Below are 8,109 nucleotides of genomic sequence, written 5' to 3'. Positions count from 1 at the left end.
AAAAAAAAAAAAAAAAAAAAAAAAAAAAAGCAAAAAAATAGAAAGCAAAAGAAAAGAAAAATTTTTAATATTGTGTACAAATTTCAGTGTAGCGCACTATTCATTTAGAGTGTATACCTCCTATATATAAGCAAAAGAAACAAAGAGTTTGAAAAATGATCAATTATGTGCATACATCTCGAAAGAAGACACGAATAAAGGAGTAAAAGCCAAGAAACCATGTACAAGTATTCGGTGATCGATAGACAATGAAATCCTTGACGTTGGACTTTTTCTTGGCTCTCTGGACGTTTCTATTTACAAAATTCTACCTTGTATTGCAGTGATACAAGAGAGTGATCGAAAATTTCCCTAAAAATCTCTTCCGATTCCTATCGTTTTCAGTCTAAAAGTCATTTAATTTAAGAGGGTCGTACTACCATTCTGATAACTATATATATTTGAAACATATTTCAATAGATCTTCTCACCGGTAGGTATACGAGATTTACGCGAATGTCCATAACGCTCAAGAGAAGTTGAGATAAACCAATTACTTTTACTATATTGATAGGTCTAGAATCATTTTCTGAATCGATCTTAGCTTGTCTGTCTATTCGATCATTCCTCTGTCCGTCTGTCCGTTGGAGATCTATCTATGCACCCTTGTGTTTAATCCACAATTCGCAATTTTTATGACACATTATACTTAGCACCACCGATGTCGGTTCAAGGCCCAAGCACGAACATTATTGCAAGTGGTTAAGATGGCACAACTGCATCTACTACCTTCCATGTAACGCCTTATACGAAAAATTGTATTGAGCGAAGCGGCGTAATGGAATGAATTAATGATGGCTCTTAGACCACTTTTTCCTTAATATATAACAAGCATTAATACCCGTTTTGGAATATGTCGCATTATCGAAGACTTGTTGTTTATTAGTCTGGGCGGATATAACATGATAGATCATCTAATGGCCGGGCTTTATTAATTTGTCAATCGTGGCTGGCACGTTTAAAAATAGCTGATCGAATGAGCACAAAGGACCTCATGGTCATTATCAAAAGCATCAATCAGCATATTGTCAATTGTTTGACTCAACTAAAACGCAAAGCGAACAAACCATCAAAAAACTGATAACACAAACATCACATCGTTTTGGGAAAAACTAAAATTGTGTTTCTTTTATTTTATTAGGCTTAAAACTTTCTACACAGCCTAATGTTTGTTTCATATTAGGCAAGGCTCCCTCCCTTTATTGCTTTTCATGATCAAATCTCATTCATAGCAGAAGCCAAATGTTCACTCGGTTTTCTTCATTAATGAATCCTTGAAAGAAACCAATGTTTGTTTGCAGACATATACTAATGTTCTATTTAAGGAATCTATGTACAAAAATAGCAACAAACAAAAAAAGAAAAAAAGGAAAAATCAAACTAAAAATGAGAAAAGAATTGAAAAGAAAAACAAATTCTTAAGTATTGAATTTTTACGCCATATATACACATACACACACACACACAAACACACACACGCACACACGCATACACGCATATGCTTTACTGTTTATATACTTTGCTTATTGCATGACACTTACTAAAAAGCATAATACGCATACAAATATCGCATATGTTCACATGTGTTTGTATCAAGATATCCGAAAAGTCATCAACTACATGCTTGATGCTTGTGCTGTCATTTACGTACGAACAACAACTATATTTTGCAAATCTAAACAACAACAACAATATATATACATATATATATAGTCAGCAAGAAATTTCTTTATACATATATAATCTTTATATATATATTCATATACATATATATATATCTTGTATGTATATAAATTTGTATAATTTAAGTGCATATGAAATTTTATCTTTGAGGTGTGATGTGTTGTGATGTGATGCGCCTTTCATCTTGTCGATGATAAATGATATTAATGTATGCTCTAGAGCAGCTGATGAAAGGGCTTCTGTGTCATTTACGTTTATAGTAATATGAAAATAAATGAATACCAACATGACTTTGACAATATATATATATATATATATATATATCGTCAAGGGGTATGTATGCGGGTTTCTTTTCATTTTTCCTTATTCTACTTTGAACTTCCTTTTCCGACAAGGATTATATTTATTAAATGTCTAAATATTTTCTTTGTATTTACCATGACATTAATGTCAACAATTCTTCTTTTAAATTTTTATTTAATAATTTTGCGCACTAAAAATTTGCTTGTATTGTATTTAAGATTAAGGATGAGAACGTGTAAGACTGACTTGACTACTGTACTACTGCTCACTCACTCACTTAAGATGCTTTTGAAAGAAAGAAAAATAAGGGATTTAAATTTCGAAGACTTTCTCTTCTTCTTGAGAGTAGAAATTGTGGAAGAAATGCACACTTATACCCTACAACACTTGCGCTACAGGGTATATTAAGTGACTCAAGACATATGTAACACTTCAAAGTGCCTGCCCTAGCTGCTTACAAATATTGGAAAAACCCGATAAAATATCAGAAAATAATCAGAAAATATATGTAAATAACTATCAATTAGTTAACATTGACTTCAACTTTACGGCCGATTATATTACAAATTTTATATGCACTTATTTTACGTTTGTAAACGAATATTCTTTATCTCATTCTAGCTATTAACTAATTATTGAAGTGAAGTTAGTCCCCCAAGATAATCCACATTTTTATGATTTGTGTCTTTGCTAAAAAAAAAAATGCCTTTGCTGAGTTACAATTTATTGCGAAATTGAATAACAATAAAGTAAAATAAGTATTAAAATTAAGTAATCTTAGCGAACGTGCACATATACTAACATACTAAGTCGCTAATTGGGAACGCAAAACCAAAAATGCCAAAAATTATTGCTAGTAAATCTTATGCAAAAGTACGTTACGAATACTGAAAGAATGCAATGTTAAAATCGTGTTATAACCATTTTTAGACTACAGGTTTAAGTGTCTTTGCTAAAATGTGGGCTAGGTACAGTGGGCTACAACTTCACTTCAATAACTAATTCATGTTTTTCCTTTTTTCCAGGAGCAATGCACGAGCAATGATTGAACCCTGCTAGCAATCGTTCTATTGATGAACTACAGAGATAACCATAATCATCTAGAATCGACCATGAAACATGGTATGTTTACATCCTTATATACGATTTATATACGTCTGTCTGTCCTTATACATAACCTATGTCTGCGCTTTGAAGTCTCAAATCCACATAAATGGAAATAGAAATTTAATTCAACTATGGATCCGATCTTTAATTCAGATCAGAGCAATAAATGTTTAGTTTAATTTTATTATCCCAATTTAAGGATCAGACAAATGTGTTACTTAATGACAAATTAAAACAAACTGACAAAATCAAATATCATATTATGTATCAATTATGCCATCAATTTTGAGAACTTTTAACGAAAAGGGATAAGTTATTATTGCAGTCCTAAGCTGGATGGATAGTTTTGTAGCAACGCTTTTTTTTTTTTGAAACTTTCTACAAAAACGTTTTTAAGTTATGTTAAGTATTTTGGCACATGCAGCTGAAGAATTGTGGAGGCTTTATTAAATCTTCACAAATTTCATTTGTAGTTTGAAAAATGTTTTTTACCAATTAGCTAACATAAGGAGCACGCACGGGCCATAGCGAAAAACATTTAAACAACTGACATATGTTCAAGATTCCTGCGTAAAATATTTTCAGTTTATTAGAAGGGATGTGTGCGAATTGTCGCAAATAAGAGGAAGAACAACTAAGAAGATTAGTGTCGGGCAAGGTCGATCGTAAAGTACCCTTCACCACATTGTCTAACGCAATTCCTGTTTTTATTATAGAATACAAAAATTATATCTTATTTCCCCACATGAAGGCATATCTTTTAAGTGCATTGTATGGGTTACATGGTTGTATGTCGTACAAGTTTAATCCACAAGTTCCGACTTTTGATACAATTCTAATGAAAATCGGTACACTGAGGTGCTTTGATTCGAGGACGACCGCTATTGACAATAGTTTGGATCGGTCCATTTTGTCGACCGTTTTCCATATGACGGCAAAAATTAGTTCGTAATAGTAAATTGATAAAGAAATCAACTTTACGGGATATGGGTCACGTAAGTCAATTATTTGGATATCACATAAAATAATTCTCAGGAAATGTGAACCCTTGTATGTCAAAAAGGCCCAATTATTAATGTTTTATAAGGAAAATTTATTCGTGATAGTAATTTGACATAAAAATTAGGCGGACCGAATTTGAACCGATTAGGCGTATTTTATTTTCTAAACCACACTCCATACAAGATTTTTCATGAATAGTAAGTCCTTTAGAAAAAGTTTTAATTTTTATTATTTTATATTGAAAATTGATTCATGCTAGCAAATTAATCAAAAGAATTACCAGCACAGAGCTCGGATTACATAGGTCTATTTTTTAGACCCTAACATATATCACGATTATCATGAAAAACAAGCCCTCGCATGGATAAAAAGTGTAATTCTGGTTTTGGATAACGAAAACAGAAAAATGAAAATTTGCTAATTTGGATAACCCGATGCGATGTTTTAGGAATACTCCAATGTATGAACGTCTATGACAGATGTGACGGAAGAATAATTGCGTTAGGTGAATTGGTGCAGGATATTGAATGGTCGGCCTTGTCCGACTATAATGTTGTTGTTTGTTTTGTTCCGTTAAGCCGCAGAGAGCTTATTTAAGCGAAACATTGATGTATTTCGGTAGCGTCTGTATGATATAGACATCCATATAAAAGAGCACATGTTTTTTTTTTAAAATATTTTTCTCTCCGAAAATATGTGAAAGAAGCTTTCACTTTGCTTTCAATGGGTTTTCAGATAGTTTATGGATTTTAATGCTACCTGGGACGTACAGGCAAAGTCTGTGCAATAATGTAATAATTACAATAACAATGGGAGTGATAATCAGGCAAATATTAAGGATTCTGAATGCAAAAGAGAGAGAGAGAGAGATGTTAGGTTAAAATTTTCTCACATTAAAATAAATGTATTAAGAGCAAAAAAAAAAAAGAGAAGGAGAAAAAGTATTCGTCGTTACTCCATTATATTTTCCATGGGAATTTCATATTGTTACCTAGGGAACTATTAAACCTAGGGAACTATTGAACCATTAAAAGAACGTAATTCAAATAAAATTGTTTCATTCCATCAATTATTATAGTATCAGAGACCTTTGATGCTAAGTAAGACTGCTACCATGACTCTATACTTTGTAGACTATCTAACATGTATTGCTTAGAAAGTTAGCGTTAGGTTTAATATATTTTAGACTACTTTTCACCAAGTTAGTAAAGGTTTTTATTTTTTGCATTTCTTTTTTTTTTTCTACAATAAATTTATTGCTAACGTTGGACCTGTAGGACACTTTTAACAAAGATTAATGTCTGTAAGACCAATAATGATAGTCTCTTTAAGATTAATTAAACGATGAAACGGCACATTATGTTGGGGTAAACATGTGTGTAAGTTGTAAAACTTGCTATATGAGATGGACTAAGGGGGGAAAGACGAACGGAATACTACACGTTTCTATTGTTAGAGTCCATGTCCGCGCGCAAAACAAAGTACCACCAAACTCATAAAACATACAAACGAGAATATGTCACATGTTTGTGAAAAACAAAACTCAAATCTAAAGAATATAACAAAAAAAAAAAAAAAGAATCAAAAAAAAAAAAAAAAAAAAAAAATAAATTTAAAAAAAATGAAACTTTCAATCTGCTGAATAGGAGAAAAAACAAAAACAAAAAAAAAAGAAAACGAAAAACGTAGAAGAACAACAATAATAAGGAAAACATACTTTTTAATATACAGCGAAATAACACACACAGAGTGATGACAACAATAACAACAACAAGAATAAATTTATAAATGGCGAAAATGAAAGCAAAATAATATCTAGCATATGTTAACGCGAATGTGTTTTGAATTTGCAATTAACGGAATGAATAAAGCAAAGTGAAGCAAAGCAAACTCTAACAACTGGTTATGTCTGGGCATAGAGCATAGAGCATCTCAGTCCTACGCGCTTACTTACAAAAAGCAGTTAAAGGGAATCGGGTGGTATTTGTATTTGTGCGCATCGAAAGAAGGGCGTTAACTAACGCTAACTAAATGAATGAATATACGAATTATATACGTAACGTATTAATATGAATAAAATCTAAACGTGTCCTGGTTGTTAACTCAGCTAAATTGTTACGAAAGCTGAAGATATTTTCTCCTTCTTTTCTTTAATTTTTTTTTTTTTTTTTTTTTGTTAACGCAATTTCTAATTAAAGTATTTAAGTTTATCTTAACTTAATGTTTAACTTAACTTACTGTATATTTAAGTTTGAGAGATATTGCCGTAACCGATTAAGGAAATAACGCAATAACCGAGGAATGGAAGTAAACAATTTGCATAGAGCATTGGCTCCTTGAAACAAGCAGCAGAAAATATTGCTGCAAGTTGTGCAGAAAAGAAAACAACCCTTTGCAAGAACCCTTTGCAAGAACTCTTGTTTAACGTAAACGTGAAATGCGTAGGATCTTAGGCATTAATATTGGTAATCCATTGCTCCAGCTAAAGCGAACTGCTGTTTAGGTGAATTTGTAGTTTGTAGGAAAGTTTTATGGGATCACTAGATGAGAACATGATTGCTACGTTACTGGCGTATGTCACAGTCCAAATATTGATTGTGATCGGTAAGGCTGAAGTGAAAATTGCAGAAAGTATTGGCCTTGGAATACTTTTCTGGGTAACTCCACCTTCAAGTTTATATATATATTGGTACTCTCCCATTTTCAATTTTAGCACAGAAATGCACGCTTTCCCAATAGGCTTTCAGGAGCAAATACATAGCTTTTGGCAGAAAATTTCATGAGGTGTGAGAAATAGCCCATCGCGCCAGACTTTATCGAAAACTTTTCGCCCAGCAAGGAATACACCATCGCAATAATTTTTACTTCCAAAGGCTTCTCTGATGTACAAAGCAACACAATGACATTGCTCAATGGTATCGTGTTTATTCCTGATTTCGAACTGATGATCAGGAATAGTTTGTTTCTGCTCTAGAACGGGGTGTAGTCGGCATAGATATATGTTAGTAAAGGGAACCAGTAAACTATTTGGTCTAAAAGCACTTTCTATCTTATTAGACTTGGCCATCATTAATATTTCTACGCATTTCCCATTGCTTGAAAAGTGACACAATCTTAACGTAATGTTACGAAAAACCCACAATTGGTGATTTGACTTTTTATGACAATAAAAAGATCTCCTAAGAGTCGCAATTGCAGGAACTTAATCTCAAAACGAGTTAATCTCAAAACGTAAAAATCACAAAAGGGCTTTTTACGTTACAATACCAATAAAAATTAATATTAAGAGGATGAGAGACCTTTTGCAATCATAACCAGGGGATTTCTTAACGCTTCGTTTGCTCACTTCTACTTTGGTTTCAGTATCCGATATATGTCTAATAGGCCAATCCATGGTACATGGGCTGTCTAGAATTTTCAATACTTTCTCTGCGTTTCAAGCTCCACACATGTTACTAACCTGAAAAGTTAAATACCGAGCGAAATTTTTAGCCCTCATTATATTCATTTCTGCATCAACTTCCGGACATGTCTCTTAAAGGAACAATTCGGTTGCCAGGTCGTTTATGATGTTTAGTAGCTCACCATAAGTAATGTTCATTGAAAATGTGTGAACTGATGTTGATTGAAAAATTTGTTGAATTAATTTGTTCACTTCTCATCTCAGCAAGACGTAGTCGCAGGTTCTTCTTAACTCTACTCAAATTCCTTTTGCCATTGTCTTCTTAATCTCCTCTTATGTCTGATCGTATGCCTTATTTCAAGGTTAACTCATGAAAATTTCTGGGTGTCGATATAAAAGCAGTTTGGTCCATAAGATTTAGAAAATCTTACACCGCATTATCAATGTCTAGAAGAGTTTTGCAAAGTCAGATTAAGGTGTAACTTCTTATCGATCCATCTGCTTAAAGTCCCAATATCACTTTTACGATTGATGACATTATACTTAACCTAGAAAGTAAGTCAGCAATATTCG

At 32.6% G+C, this 8,109-nt stretch overlaps 1 protein-coding gene across 1 annotated transcript in view; it reads left to right on the top strand.

Moving 5' to 3' along the window:
- LOC119635199 (pheromone-binding protein-related protein 6-like) overlaps positions 1-8,109 on the top strand; it is a 142,680-nt gene that overhangs the window by 106,333 nt on the left and 28,238 nt on the right. Inside the window, exon 6 of the transcript XR_005247035.1 lies at positions 3,050-3,146. The gene's annotated coding sequence lies outside the window, so the exon portion shown is untranslated. The remainder of the gene's footprint in view (positions 1-3,049; positions 3,147-8,109) is intronic.

The sequence above is a fragment of the Glossina fuscipes genome, unplaced genomic scaffold (genome assembly GCF_014805625.2).
Source record: "Glossina fuscipes isolate IAEA_lab_2018 unplaced genomic scaffold, Yale_Gfus_2 3, whole genome shotgun sequence".
Classification (NCBI taxonomy): Eukaryota; Metazoa; Arthropoda; class Insecta; order Diptera; family Glossinidae; genus Glossina; species Glossina fuscipes.
Note: the sequence above shows the minus strand (reverse complement) of the source record. Positions and strands in the feature narration are given on the sequence as shown.